The 15,925-nt window shown below is 40.8% G+C and overlaps 2 long non-coding RNA genes across 3 annotated transcripts; one reads left to right on the top strand and one right to left on the bottom strand.

Annotated features, from left to right (window-relative positions):
* Window positions 1-943: 943 nt before the first annotated feature.
* LOC134935260 (uncharacterized) lies at window positions 944-2,675 on the bottom strand. Its single transcript, XR_010180021.1, has 4 exons — window positions 2,194-2,675; window positions 1,630-1,726; window positions 1,428-1,533; window positions 944-1,245 (listed from the first exon to the last, which is right to left on the bottom strand). It is a non-coding gene; the product is annotated as an uncharacterized LOC134935260 (long non-coding RNA).
* Window positions 2,676-3,347: 672 nt separating this feature from the next.
* LOC134935261 (uncharacterized) lies at window positions 3,348-5,236 on the top strand. 2 transcript variants are annotated; one of them, XR_010180023.1, is made up of 5 exons: window positions 3,348-3,383; window positions 3,761-3,858; window positions 4,326-4,422; window positions 4,519-4,624; window positions 4,807-5,236. It is a non-coding gene; the product is annotated as an uncharacterized LOC134935261 (long non-coding RNA). The 2 variants fall into 2 exon arrangements; XR_010180022.1 differs by having other exon boundaries at window positions 3,356-3,858.
* The last annotated feature ends 10,689 nt before the right edge of the window (window positions 5,237-15,925 follow it).

Raw genomic sequence — 15,925 nt, forward strand, 5'->3', positions numbered from 1 at the left:
CACAAAGCCCTCCTAGTCGAGACGGCCATGGAATTGGCCCGCGAACACAAGAGTCCCATACCTCTTGTAGTCGCACGGAAGCATGCTGCAATGCTCTAGATAAGACCCAATTTAAGGAATATTCCATCTCTCCCCATGGTAATTATATCGGATGACAAGGTAACTGACCATTTCTGAATACAAGCACTCACCCATGCGTATGTAATGCAAATATCAACAAAGCATATACTTAAAATATCACTTAGCTTCCTGTATACGATCCTTTGTGACAGGGCCCCGTGCAGACCAGGGGTTGACTTTCACTTTATTCTATCCGTGGCGGGAAAAGAATAAACACTCGGACTCCTCGTGAGGATTTGAGACCATCTTGTCACTGCTGACCTAGAGCTTTATCAACAGAGCGACCTGCACATGAGAAGGAATAACTTTACTTCAGCATTCATTATAAATTGTAATATGAATATACACATTTAAATACACACATACACACATATATCTATATATACATCTTATATATATATATATATATATATATATATATATATATATATATTTGGTCAGGAACAGCAGGGTCCCTAGTGACATTAATGTGTTCTGAATGTGTATGAACATGTACTGAATACCAATGTTGTGGATCTAATCAGGAAACATTATGGTCGACATAAGACATAGTATTCGTGTCGACACAGGGAGTAGTAACTGGCAAAAAAACATTTTTGCGACCCCAACGGGTCTGAGGGAAATATATACATAATTTTAATATCACGCCCCCACAAATACTACCACGTCTGTGCTCGAGCTACAGCTCAATGCAACTGTACCATACATTTTATTTATATATATATATATATATATATATATATATATATATATATATATATATATATATATATATAATATGAAATAGAGGAGATGGCGCCAAGGAAGTTATATCAACGCCCTACCTAAAAACGGACCCTCACAGTACTCTCCGGATAAATTACGTCAGATAACAAATACTAACATAAAAATTTATTAAAACAACATATAAACCCGACACAAATGTTCATAAGTATACAGAGTTGATACATTTACATTTGTCGCACAATTTGAACAATCAGTTTGTAGTGATGAGGAAAAAGCGTAGATATGTCACTACGATTTCCTCCTTCTCCTTATTGTAGATTCGGAGGTAACATCAGATAATAGATAGATAAATAACCCAACGCGTTTCGTCTTGTTCCAAGACTTCATCAGGGGTAAAATCTACAATTGTAGAATAATAAGTCAAAACAAATACATAGCAATAAGCATCTTACACTCACATATAACATGACATATTGGTATCAAAAGAACATGACATAGCAACATGAGGAGGAAAACAGAATAAATAACATGAAGAAAGAGGAAAAAAGAGAACCAAAAAGCACAGGTTATGAAAAACATACCTCTTCATTTCAGAACATATTGTCAGCACATAAAAGGTCATTCAAAGATGTATGAACAACGTTTCAATATTTCAATGGGACTTGATTGATACAGCGAGGACCATACCTAATTAAAAAAACGTTTAATAACCTTTATTAATTAAAGGACACTTTTTGTTCAATTAGGCAGAGATTGGGATTAATCCAAGGGAACGGCACATACCTCATATATCATCAGCTTGAGTCTGACATTCAGATATTCGAATATGAGGAAGATTCATATGTGTATAGAATCTAACTGGTTCGCAAGCATAAGGAACCTAATAAATTGATTAATTGGGTATTAATTATAAGAACACCTACGAGTTCATAAATAGACCCCTATCTTATTTTGACACCCATAATTATAAAAATTCTGGTATCATTAATGTCTGATCACTAATGAACAGATCTCATGACTAACCCGTGTGGTTTCTATATATGATACAGAACAAAGCCACAGAATTGGCTATAACAAACACCAATGTTACCACTATACAACGATCCTCTACTAAATGATCTGATTATAACCAGCCATTTATTCATATTTGGAAAACCCAGGACTAATTGTATTAACCATCAGTATAGTGAACCCACATGATATGTTTATTAGGGAAACCCATCCTTTATGGACGGTATCACTGATCTATGATCGAATAATTCAAAGAAATTACTCAAAGTGCTACCCACAGGGGGTGTAGTTCATTAGTGCCAATCATTAAAGAAATCTCTATAATATAGCACATACCTCGTCGGTCAGCAGCTTGAACCTGACACTCAGAGACTCAGGAGTGAAGGCAATTCAAATGGGTATAATGTCTAACCAATTTAGAACACGTGGTAGACCTGGTAAATTAATTGGGTTGATATCAATTAGACCATCTATTAAAGTACCAGTATGGTACAAAGAGTTCCCACCCCATGGAGAAACAAATACTCCTTTCACTTAGTAAGGGGAAGATCTATTAACTATAAAAATTATATAAGTGAGTGTATAACTCATACAACTTAGTTTCATATTCATGAATAAATCTGTCATATTTATATAGTGAATATATATAATTAGTGCATATCATATACTCTTTAAAAAAATTACATTTATAAATGATTAGTGGTTAACCAGTCAATAAAATACATATAGTTGGTACAAAGTGTATACTAATAAATGGGACCACTTTCAAAGTTGATAATATACTATTGTAAAATCAAAAACAAAACCTTACCCTCCAGTGGTGCTGGTATAATGGTTTCGTCCCATATCTACGTCTAGGTGATCGATAGGAATTTCTTCTCGTATAGTAATTTTCACCTTGTCTATTACGGTAGTTAGGAACATATATTATTATATATTATTTTTTTTATTATTATTATTTATTTTTATTATTAGTATTTATTTTTATTTATTTATTTTTTGTTTTTTTATTTTTATTTCCATTTTTATTTTAATGTTACTTTTATTTATTTATTTATTTATTTATTTATTTATTTATTATAGCTCCAGCGTCATGCAATACGATCAAGGGGAATTACCCACAGGGGATCAGTCTAATATGTAGGACATGAAACTGAGTTAAATGAGATGGGGTGTGTCCAACATCATTCCTGGCATTTAGCCAGGTTTGGTTTCCCTAAATAGTAACCAGAGAGACAGTGAAAAGCATTATGGGTAATATTAATCAATTAGGTATTTCCTCCTAAGGAGTTATTCTCATAATAATACCGTTAATACACTTAGTTTGATTATTTGAAAATTATAAATCTATGCACTTTTGGTTAAGTTATCTCCATTCTGATATAGTAAATGGAGCACATATATATAGAGCACCAATCACATTGCAAGGGAAGTGATGTAATCACTTTTCCCTTTATAAAGGGTGGTTATCCGGTCCAATGCCTCATTATACAGAGACTTGGCTGTCAGCACTGCACCACTGGAGGGTAAGGTTTTGTTTTTGATTTTACAATAGTATATTATCAACTTTGAAAGTGGTCCCATTTATTAGTATACACTTTGTACCAACTATATGTATTTTATTGACTGGTTAACCACTAATCATTTATAAATGTAATTTTTTTAAAGAGTATATGATATGCACTAATTATATATATTCACTATATAAATATGACAGATTTATTCATGAATATGAAACTAAGTTGTATGAGTTATACACTCACTTATATAATTTTTATAGTTAATAGATCTTCCCCTTACTAAGTGAAAGGAGTATTTGTTTCTCCATGGGGTGGGAACTCTTTGTACCATACTGGTACTTTAATAGATGGTCTAATTGATATCAACCCAATTAATTTACCAGGTCTACCACGTGTTCTAAATTGGTTAGACATTATACCCATTTGAATTGCCTTCACTCCTGAGTCTCTGAGTGTCAGGTTCAAGCTGCTGACCGACGAGGTATGTGCTATATTATAGAGATTTCTTTAATGATTGGCACTAATGAACTACACCCCCTGTGGGTAGCACTTTGAGTAATTTCTTTGAATTATTCGATCATAGATCAGTGATACCGTCCATAAAGGATGGGTTTCCCTAATAAACATATCATGTGGGTTCACTATACTGATGGTTAATACAATTAGTCCTGGGTTTTCCAAATATGAATAAATGGCTGGTTATAATCAGATCATTTAGTAGAGGATCGTTGTATAGTGGTAACATTGGTGTTTGTTATAGCCAATTCTGTGGCTTTGTTCTGTATCATATATAGAAACCACACGGGTTAGTCATGAGATCTGTTCATTAGTGATCAGACATTAATGATACCAGAATTTTTATAATTATGGGTGTCAAAATAAGATAGGGGTCTATTTATGAACTCGTAGGTGTTCTTATAATTAATACCCAATTAATCAATTTATTAGGTTCCTTATGCTTGCGAACCAGTTAGATTCTATACACATATGAATCTTCCTCATATTCGAATATCTGAATGTCAGACTCAAGCTGATGATATATGAGGTATGTGCCGTTCCCTTGGATTAATCCCAATCTCTGCCTAATTGAACAAAAAGTGTCCTTTAATTAATAAAGGTTATTAAACGTTTTTTTAATTAGGTATGGTCCTCGCTGTATCAATCAAGTCCCATTGAAATATTGAAACGTTGTTCATACATCTTTGAATGACCTTTTATGTGCTGACAATATGTTCTGAAATGAAGAGGTATGTTTTTCATAACCTGTGCTTTTTGGTTCTCTTTTTTCCTCTTTCTTCATGTTATTTATTCTGTTTTCCTCCTCATGTTGCTATGTCATGTTCTTTTGATACCAATATGTCATGTTATATGTGAGTGTAAGATGCTTATTGCTATGTATTTGTTTTGACTTATTATTCTACAATTGTAGATTTTACCCCTGATGAAGTCTTGGAACAAGACGAAACGCGTTGGGTTATTTATCTATCTATTATCTGATGTTACCTCCGAATCTACAATAAGGAGAAGGAGGAAATCGTAGTGATATATCTACGCTTTTTCCTCATCACTACAAACTGATTGTTCAAATTGTGCGACAAATGTAAATGTATCAACTCTGTATACTTATGAACATTTGTGTCGGGTTTATATGTTGTTTTAATAAATTTTTATGTTAGTATTTGTTATCTGACGTAATTTATCCGGAGAGTACTGTGAGGGTCCGTTTTTAGGTAGGGCGTTGATATAACTCCCTTGGCGCCATCTCCTCTATTTCATTTCATATTTTCACACATTTAGTTCCTCCTAACAGGGAACTTAGAGGATACAGGCAGCCATATAATTAATTAATTTTAGTGTTTTATTTGAAATAGCGCAGTGGGAGAGTAATTCTTGTTATATATATATATATATATATTACACACACACACACGCGCACGTATAGGTATTTTACATTATCATGTTAATTTACACCCAGTCATAATAGTTGGTGCCGACAGGGTCACCCACATACGTCTGTGTCTCCCATACAGTGTTTTCTTTGGAAAAGCTTACAACTACTGACATGCTAACACTTAATCTCATGAATCAAGTACCATCAGGCGTCGGCAATGCTGACAGAGGGATTCCCATAGCTGTTTGTGGCAGAGCACTCACACATGTCGACACACGTGTACTAAACACCCACCGACATTGCTATAATGGGTAGATTCCAGTATCTGACAGGGAAAACACAGAAACTTTTACCAACTCATTTACCACATGCTCATTTTATATATATATATATATATATATATATATATTAGAAAGAAGAGGCGGCACTCCCAGCGTTTTAAAGTGGAAAAAAATCTTTTCGTCAAGAACGACGTTTCGGGGGGTCTCACCCCGTCATCAGGATAACGTGCATAACAAAAGAACAAACATTTATACTTACATGCCGCCTGTCTCCCCGCCCGCCGCTGGCTGCAGTCCACGGACGCCACCATCTCCTTCCGGGTTCAGGACCCTGACGTCACCGGAAGCAGCGAGACCACGTGAGCCTGCGCCGGGAGGTCTGAGAGAGACAAGCCGCATGCATTACGTGTCGCCATAGTAACAATAAACAAAATACACCATACGTGAAAAAACTATACGATGTGAGGAAAAGCCCCACAATAATAACTGTGCTAAAACAACAACATTATAGTGACACTAACCATTAAAAGCAGCAGAAGTGGACTATAATGCATATATACAAGAGTCAATGCTTAAAATAAATATGCTTAATAGCAACAAATCCGGAACACAGCAACCCCCACTTCACATTGCCTGCACAGCTAATATCATTATGCTTTCTCACTCCTCCACTAATAATAAACTGACTACAATGTACAATGTCACAAAAATCTATTTATATAGTAACATTCCTAACGTAAGGTGGGTGAGTTGAGTGTCTGAAGAACTGGACCTCAACACAGCTACTAATCTAAACTTGGCCATCCGTCGACTGCAATACGGCATATAGTAATAGCTAGAACTCAAATAAATGCAGACAGGCTTAAAGATTCATTCAGCCTCTTGGGGTTCATGGTATCAAGGGTGAATATCCACCATGCCTCTAGTTGCAGCAGTTTTGTCCCCCGATCACCTCCGCGCAACGACTTGGGCACCTGTGCTATCATTCTATATCTTAGTGCCGCTAGACTATGTCTGGCCTGCGCAAAATGCCTGGCCACTGCCTGGTCACCGGTGCCAGACACCAATGCTGCCCTAATGGCAGTCCTGTGTTGGGCAATCCGTTCTTTGAATTGTCTTTCTGTCTTGCCCACGTAGTGTAGGCCACATGGGCAAGACAGAAGATAGACCACAAACCTTGAAGTGCAAGACAAAGCTGGCTTAATAAAGAACACCTTCCCGGAAAAGGGATGGTTGAACTTATTACCCGTGATCAACGCACTACAGGTCGTACACCCCGTGCATTTGAAGCAACCACCCCTTCAAGATAGAAAGTGCTGTTTAGGTTGCCCCATCCCAGTGATATCTGTGCGGACTAACCGATCTTTAATGTTGGGGCCCCTCGTGAAGCTGGGCAGAAGACGTGAGTTGTGTAGGGATGGTAATTCAGGCTCTGAATTAATGATGGGCCAAAGCTGTTTGGCCCTTTTACACGTGTGTTTACTTTTACTAGTATATCTGTTAACCCATGGAACCAACTGTGTTTCTGATATCCTTGGCCCTTTTTCCTTCAATAGTGTGTGTCGATCAAGTGACAGAGCCCTATTTTTCGCCTGCGTGAGTAACTTCTGTGGGTATCCTCGCTCAAGGAATTTGGTGGTCATTTTATTAATTTGCACCTCTCTGTCCTTAGCATCACTGGATATATACGACAGGCTCTGATAAACTGAGAAAAAGGCAAACTTTCAATGGTCGCATGAGGGTGAAAACTGTTGTGTTTTAAAAGGGTGTTGCGGTCAGTAGGCTTTACATACAGGCTGGTCCGCAGATGCCCCTCACTGATACTAATATCAACATCAAGAAACTGCACCCTCTCAAGACTGGTGCTAGCTGTAAGCTTGGCTGGACAGGGAGAAACATTATGCACTGATATAATTTCCTGCAACATCTCAATGCTACCTGTCCAGAACAGCAAGATGTCATCTATGTATCGAAAATATTTAAATACATAGCCTTTAATGTTGGGCACTGAGAAAAACAATTTATCTTCCACCACATGCATAAATGAATTTGCATACGAGGGGGCCATACAGTGTTTTCTTTGGAAAAGCTTACAACTACTGACATGTTGACACTTAATCTCATGAATCAAGTACCATCAGGTGTCGGCAATGCCGACAGAGGGCTTCCCATAGCTGTTTGTGGCAGAGCACTCACACATGTCGACACACGTGTACTAAACACCCACCGACATTGCTATAATGGGTAGATTCCATGACAGGGAAAACACAGAAACTTTTACCAACTCATTTACCACATGCTATATATATATATATATATATATCTATATATATCTATCAGATGTGGACCGGCACTCCTCCTGATGGTCACTCGTGACCCTGGTGCCTCCTGGTAACAATGTGCAATATCCCAATAAAGATGACAGCGGCACTCAGGGTTTTGTAAATGTGCAAAAAGTTGTATTCAAAACATGAATAAATAAGCCGACGTTTCGGGGCTTACCCGCCCCTTTGTACACCTTGACAAAGGGGCGGGTAAGCCCCGAAACGTCGGCTTATTTATTCATGTTTTGAATACAACTTTTTGCACATTTACAAAACCCTGAGTGCCGCTGTCATCTTTATTGGGATATTATATAATATATATATATATATATATATATATATATATATATAGTTAGTATTTGTATTCGGCACTCATGAAATAAACATCACAGTCAGCTTGCCCGGTGCCCTAAATCAACTTTGCAGGTTGATGCAGTGACGTGCGGTGGGGTGAGCAATTTAGCTCACCGCACATCCCTGAGTTGAGGATATAAGCACAATGAAGCGGCACTCCAGGACTTAATTCAAATAAACGGGTCCAGTCTCCCGATTTTGATGTGCAACGTTTCGGTTTTAATCACAAACCTTCGTCAGGCATATACATACAACAGAACAAGTCTTACCTATATAACAAATGAAATCACCAGGTGCAGTGCAGTCCAGGAAGCCCCAGAGTTAGACTTCCAGCTGATGTCATGCAGCATGGACTAATTTTGTAACAAGAGAGTGTTAACCCTTCACCACACTACAGACATGGAAATGAATGAATGACGTTTAATATTCAAATGATACTTTGTAAATACAATGATCATCCACAGGATAAAATGCAACAAGTTATATCAAAGATTATATATGAGTATAGCAATCGGGGCGATTATACAACACCACATCACAATTGACTTAAATGGTTAACCAGGGGGAATCCATTAGATCAATTAATGAAAACAACATGTAGAGATAAAGAAAAACATCACAGAAAACTGCTGTAAGAAAGTGTTTCATTTAACCCCTTAGGTGTTAGTGTTGAGCCTGTCAATCCACTGTGCTTCCCTTTGTAGCAAGAGCCTAGATCTGTCACCACGTCTCCTGCTTTCCGGGACCATGTCTATCATTTTGTATTTTAATGAAGACAAAGTGTGTCCTCGTAACTTATTCACCCATAACCAAGTAAAGTATTCACTAAGGCGCAACTGTCTGCTGTAGCGGGCTAGGTCAATCTTGCTGTCAAATTGCCGGTGAGTGTTCGTAGGGACGAAGCTGAGACCTCGTCGTAACACTGCAGTCTCCGAAGGTGTAAGAGGACTAGAGGATAAATTAAAGATTATTTCTTTGTCTTTGAATTCTTTTTTTTTTTTTTTTTTTATAATTTTTATTCATGGGGTCACAAATACAAAAAGACACCAACATGTAGTGATTTCAACAGAATACATTATGTGTATAGTATAAACGTTGGCAATTATAAAGATAACTGAAGAAATAATAACAAAAACAGTGACCCATTTTTGACCCAGCAAGCGGGTGGTGTTAAATAGGAACAAGGCCAGTCAGCAGCGTAGCTAACTGATGAACAGTGAAGAAGAAGAGTAGAAAAAGGTCCAGAGGGAAGAAAGACAGAAAAGAAAGGAAAGGAGAAGAGGAGAGGAATGGACAGATTAGTATAGAATAGAATAGATTCCCCGGGGGGGGGGGGGGGGGTATCACAGAGTAAAGGGTGAAGGGGCATGCTGGGTGGCCAGCCATGGACTCCAAACCTTCTCAAATGACCCAGGGGAGCAATTAATAATGCTAGTCATGTACTCCATGCGGTAAACGTACCAGATAAGGGCAACTATAGCTTGCATGGAAGGCGGGATAGGGTTTTTCCAATCTGCAGCTAGTTGACATGTTGTTATAGACACTATATGACGTAATAATTTATTTTGGGATTTCGTTAGTGTTGGTAGGTTTAAGGGGAGGAGAATATATTTAGGGTCAGAAGGAATAGAGACCTGCACAGACTTTATCCAGTATAGCTGTAAGGATAATTCCGGGAATAGGTTACACGATTAACCCTTACGTGTAGCTTCCGACCTGTGGTGTATCAATTCCAGCAGCTGCCTCTCAAAACAAACAGGCTAATAAGCCAGTGGTAAGTAAATCTTCATCCTCACAGGCTACACATGGTTCAAATGAGGATTCATTGGAGGATGAAAGCTCAATTCTACTGCGGTATACGAAGAGGAGGAAGGTCTCAGCTCAGTGGATATAGCTGAGTTAATTAAAGCCCTGAAAGCCATTTTATCATTAGAGGATACAGCGGAGCTTGTGTTAAAAACCAAGACACCTGTGTTTAAACGTCCCAAAACAGTTAAGACAGAGTTTCCAGGGTCAGATCAGCTGACGGAAATCATGGAAGAGGCTGGGGCTACACCTAATAAGAAGTTTAGTATTCCTAAGAAATGGAATTCCAATTATCCTCTTCCAGCTGAGGATTGTTTAAAAAGGGAGGTGGCTCCTAAAGTAGATACGCATGTGATTCGATTAGTGCGAAAATCTACATTACCTTTGCCTTCAACATCATCAGTGGCTGCCTGGGCTGATGCTTTGGAGAGGGATTTTTCAATAGCATCTAGAGAGCAAAAATCCCATATAGCACATATAAAACAAGCTGCAATGTTCTTGGAAGAAGCAGCATTGGATATGGGTACTATTGCCTCCAGGGCATCAGCTTCAACAATAGCTGCTCGCAGAGCAGTTTGGCTACGCACGTGGAAAGCTGATTCAGAATCTAAGAAGGTTTTGGAATCTTTGCCCTTTTCTGGAGATATTCTTTTTGGTAAAGAATTAACAAATACTTTGGAGTCAGAAGCAGACTCCAAGAAAGTCAAGTTTCCTTCCACATACAATTTCAAACCTAAAGTTCCGGCTTTTCAGCCCTTTTGGTCTCAAGGAAAAGCTAAAGGTAAAAGTGATTGCAGGCAGTCCCAATACAACAAGTCTGGTATGACTAAAAAGCATTGGGCTACCAGAGGACCGGTTGGTAAAACAGATAAGTCAACAGCCTGATGGTGCGGGCCTCCACCTGGGGGATACCAGGGTGGGGGGCCGACTTCTTTAATTTGCACAGATCTGGCAGCAGTCTACAACAGATGCCTGGGTGCAGGAAGCGGTATCTCTAGGTTATGCTTTTGCCTTCAAGGAGCACCCTCCTCAAAGGTTTTTTTTTGTACCAGCCCATCTCGGGTAGAGACGAAGGCCAGGGCTTTGCAAGAGGCAGTTCAGAAATTGCTTCAGTCAGGAGTAGTCATTCCAGTTCCTCATGCACAATGAGGACAGGGGTTTTACTCCAATCTGTTTTTAGTTCAAAAGCCAAATGGGTTATTTCGGCCCATTCTCAATCTCAAAGTGCTGAACAAATATACACTGCTCAAAAAAATAAAGGGAACACTAAAATAACACATCCTAGATCTGAATGAATGAAATATTCTTATTAAATACTTTGTTCTTTACATAGTTGAGTGTGCTGACAACAAAATCACACAAAAAAAATCAATGGAAATCAAATTTATTAACCCATGGAGGTCTGGATTTGGAGTCACATTCAAAATTAAAGTGGAAAAACACACTACAGGCTGATCCAACTTTGATGTAATGTCCTTAAAACAAGTCAAAATGAGGCTCAGTAGTGTGTGTGGCCTCCACGTGCCTGTATGACCTCCCTACAATGCCTGGGCATGCTCCTGATGAGGTGGCGGATGGTCTCCTGAGGGATCTCCTCCCAGACCTGGACTAAAGCATCCACCAACTCCTGGACAGTCTGTGGTGCAACGTGGCGTTGGTGGATGGAGCGAGACATGATGTCCCAGATGTGCTCAATTGGATTCAGGTCTGGGGAACGGGCAGGCCAGTCCATAGCATCAATGCCTTCGTCTTACAGGAACTGCTGACACACTCCAGCCACATGAGGTCTAGCATTGTCTTGCATTAGGAGGAACCCAGGGCCAACCGCACCAGCATATGGTCTCACAAGGGGTCTGAGGATCTCCTCTCGGTACCTAATGGCAGTCAGGCTACCTCTGGCGAGCACATGGAGGGCTGTGCGGCCCCCCAAAGAAATGCCACCCCACACCATTACTGACCCACTGCCAAACCGGTCATGCTGGAGGATGTTGCAGGCAGCAGAACATTCTCCTTGGCATCTCGAGACTCTGTCACGTCTGTCACATGTGCTCAGTGAGAACCTGCTTTCATCTGTGAAGAGCACAGGGCGCCACTGGCGAATTTGCCAAATGTCCTGCACGGTGTTGGGCTGTAAGCACAACCCCCACCTGTGGACGTCGGGCCCTCATACCACCCTCATGGAGTCTGTTTCTGATCGTTTGAGTAGACAAATGCACATTTGTGGCTTGCTGGAGGTCATTTTGCAGGGTTCTGGCAGTGCTCCTCCTGTTCCTCCTTGCACAAAGGCGGAGGTAGCGGTCCTGCTGCTGGGTTGTTGCCCTCCTACGGCCTCCTCCACGTCTCCTGATGTACTGGCCTGCCTCCATGCTCTGGACACTACGCTGACAGACACCGCAAACCTTCTTGCCACAGCTTGCATTGATGTGCCATCCTGGATGAGCTGCACTACCTGAGCCACTTGTGTGGGTTGTAGACTCCGTGTCAAGCTACCACTAGAGTGAAAGCACCGCCAGCTTTCAAAAGTGACCAAAAACATCAGCCAGAAAGCATAGGAGCTGAGAAGTGGTCTGTGGTCACCACCTGCAGAACAACTCCTTTATTGGGGGTGTCTTGCTAATTGCCTATAATTTCCACCTGTTGTCTATTCCATTTGCACAACAGCATGTGAAATTGATTGTCAATCAGTGTTGCTTTCTAAGTGGACAGTTTGATTTCACAGAAGTGTGATTGACTTGGAGTTACATTGTGTTGTTTAAGTGTTCCCTTTATTTTTTTGAGCACTGTATTTGGGTACCTCGGTTTCACATGGAGACTTTATGTTCCATCATTTTGGCCATGGATCCAGGGGTTTTATGGTATCCCTGGATATACAGGATGATTATCCACATGTTCCTATAGCACTGTCTCATCAGTGCTATCTCAGGTTCACTATCCTCCAACAGAATTTTCAGTTCCAGGTCCTACATTTTGGATTAGCCACAGCCCCCAGAGTATTTACCAAGATTATGGTGGTAATGGCAGTTTATCTCCGCCAGCAGGGGATAAGAATTTTTCCATCCCTCGATGATCTTTTAATCCTTACACAGTCGCAGGAATTGCTCCTATGTCATCTGAAATGGACAATAACGTGTCTGCAGAAGCACGGGTGGCTCTTAAATTGGGCAAAATCGTCGCTGGTTCCGAGCGGATGACTCACTTGGGGGCTGTACTGGATTCAAGTCTTCAGAGAGTAATGTTACCTCTGAACAAGATATCTAAGGTTCAGTCAAGGATTCAGGACTTCCTACACAGTCAAAAGGTATCCATTCATGCAGCAATGCGTGTGATGGGTTTGATGGTGTCAACCTTCGACATGGTGGAGTATGCACAATTCCACTCGAGGCCTCTGCAGCGTCTGATTCTTGCCAAATGGAATTTGTTGCATCAGACGATAAAAACACAGACTATGGTTCTTACGATCGAAGTAAGAAGGTCATTAGCCTGGTGGCTACAGGCATCCCATCTGGACAAGGGGAGATCCTTTTGGATATCAGATTGGAAATTCTAACAACAGATGCCAGTCTCCAGGGCTGGGGAGCAGTGTCAGGAAGGTTGTGTTTCCAGGGGAAAAGGACCAAGTAAGAAGGATGCCTGCCAAAAAATATATTGGAACTTCGGGCCATATACCTGGCACTGATTCAGGCAAAGGACATTCTTCGGGGCAAACCAGTCCAGGTCCACTCGGACAATGCGACGACAGTAGCATACCTCAACCATCAAGGAGGGAACTCGCAGCCGAAAAGCGATGAAGGAGGTAAGTCACATACTAAAGTGGTCAGAACTTCATCATCCAGCCTTGTCCGCAGTGTTCGTTCCGGGAGTCTTAAACTGGGAAGCGGACTTTCTCCATCGACACGCCATTCAGGCAAGCGAATGGGCTCTACACCCAGAGGTCTTCCAGAGATAGATCTCATGGCGTCCCGTCAGAACAACAAATTTCTCGCATACGGGTCAAGAACAAAGGATCCCAGAGCGATCTTTGTGGATGCCCTGTCGGTGAGATGGGACTTTCATCTGGCTTATGTGTTTCCTCCAATCACCCTATTACCCAGGGTGGAGAGAAAGATAAAGCAAGGGAAAGGTGCCGTGATACTAATAGCTCCGGCTTGGCCCAGAAGGCATTGGTACACAGATCTGCAGAGAATGTCGATGGATGCTCCACTTCTGCTCCCTCAATGTCCAGATCTAATGATGCAGGGTCCTTGTTATCACAGACATCTGGATCGACTGTCTTTGACGGCATGGCTCTTGAAACCTCTATCCTGAAGTCAAGAGGATTCTCACAACAGGTAATTCAAACTATGCTCAGAGCAAGGAAACCTTCCTCAGTTTGCATTTATCACCGAAAATGGCAAACCTATATTCATTGGTGCAGTGAACGGAAAATGGACCCTAAGTCTTTCAGAGTTTCCAGGGTCTTAGCATTCCCTCAGGGAAGAATGGATAAAGGTTTGAAGGTGGCTTACTTGAGAGTGCAAGTGTCAGCATTGACTGTATGGTTCCAAAAGAAAATTGCCAACTTACAGGATGTGCATATTTTTTCCAGGGAATGCTGCGCATTCAACCTCCTTTTGTTCCTCCTGCAGTGCCTTGGGACTTAAGTCTAGTCCTGAAAGCCTTTCAAGTTGCCCCATTTGAACCACTTAATAAAGTGGATCGTAAATGGTTGACAGCTAAAGTTCTCTTTCTACTGGCTATGGTGTCACCTAGAAGAGTACCAGATTTAGGGGCATAATCATGTCGTTCCCCATTTCTGATTTTTTTTATCCAGATCTAGTAGTTCTCAGAACTAGATCTGGGTATCTTCCGAAGGTGGTGTCTAAATTCCACCTTAATGAAGAAATTGTAGTCCCACCTTTCCAGGTACCGGGCCTTTCTGCGGCAGATGTATCGCTGGACATGGTCCGCGCATTAAGGATCTATTTGGATCATACCAGTGCCATCAGAAAGACAGATTCTCTTTTCCTTCTCTACGGATTTCACAAGAGAGGATGGCCTGCTGATAAGTAGCCACTGGCAAGATGGCTTCGGATGACGATTTCAGAAGAATATTCTCAAGCTGATCTCCCTGTTCCAGCTAATATCTCTGCTAACTCTGCTCATAAGGTAGGTCCATCATGGGCAGCACAACGTGGTGCTTCAGCAGAACAGATTTGTAAGGCAGCCACATGGTCTTCCATTAACACATTCATTAAACATTATGCCATGGATACCTTTGCCTCTCATGACGCTAAATTCGGGCGAAGGATTCTCCTGTCCAATCAGGAGTGTCCCCACCACTAAATTGCTTTGGGAAATCCCATTGTTATCTTGTGGATAACCTGTGGACCCTGCCGGAGAAATATACGTTATGGTAAGAACTTACCGTTGGTAATGGTATTTTTCCAAAGTCCACAGGAATCCCACCCTGACGCACCTGATTTGAGGATCCTTCTTGTACGGAAGGGGGTGCATTTTTCAAACACAGCCTGTGACATGGTAGTTACTTAGGAGCTGATTGGCTGGTGCTTTTTCACTCTCCATTTTATCACTTTCCAAGATGCATCTAGCCCTGTGTGACAGAACTAACCACTGCTAGCTCACTTCCTACAGGCTCACACATAGGGGGTAATTCCAAGTTGATCGCAGCAGGAAATTTTTTAGCAGTTGGGCAAAACCATGTGCACTGCAGGGGGGGGCAGATATAACATGTGCAGAGAGAGTTAGATTGGGTGTGGTTTGTTCAATCTGCAATCTAATTTGCAGTGTAAAAATAAAGCAGCCAGTATTTACCCTGCACAGAAATAAAATAACCCACCCAAATCTAACTCTATCTGCACATGTTATATCTGCCTCTCCTGCAGTCAGGGCCGG

The sequence above is a fragment of the Pseudophryne corroboree genome, chromosome 6 (genome assembly GCF_028390025.1).
Source record: "Pseudophryne corroboree isolate aPseCor3 chromosome 6, aPseCor3.hap2, whole genome shotgun sequence".
Classification (NCBI taxonomy): Eukaryota; Metazoa; Chordata; class Amphibia; order Anura; family Myobatrachidae; genus Pseudophryne; species Pseudophryne corroboree.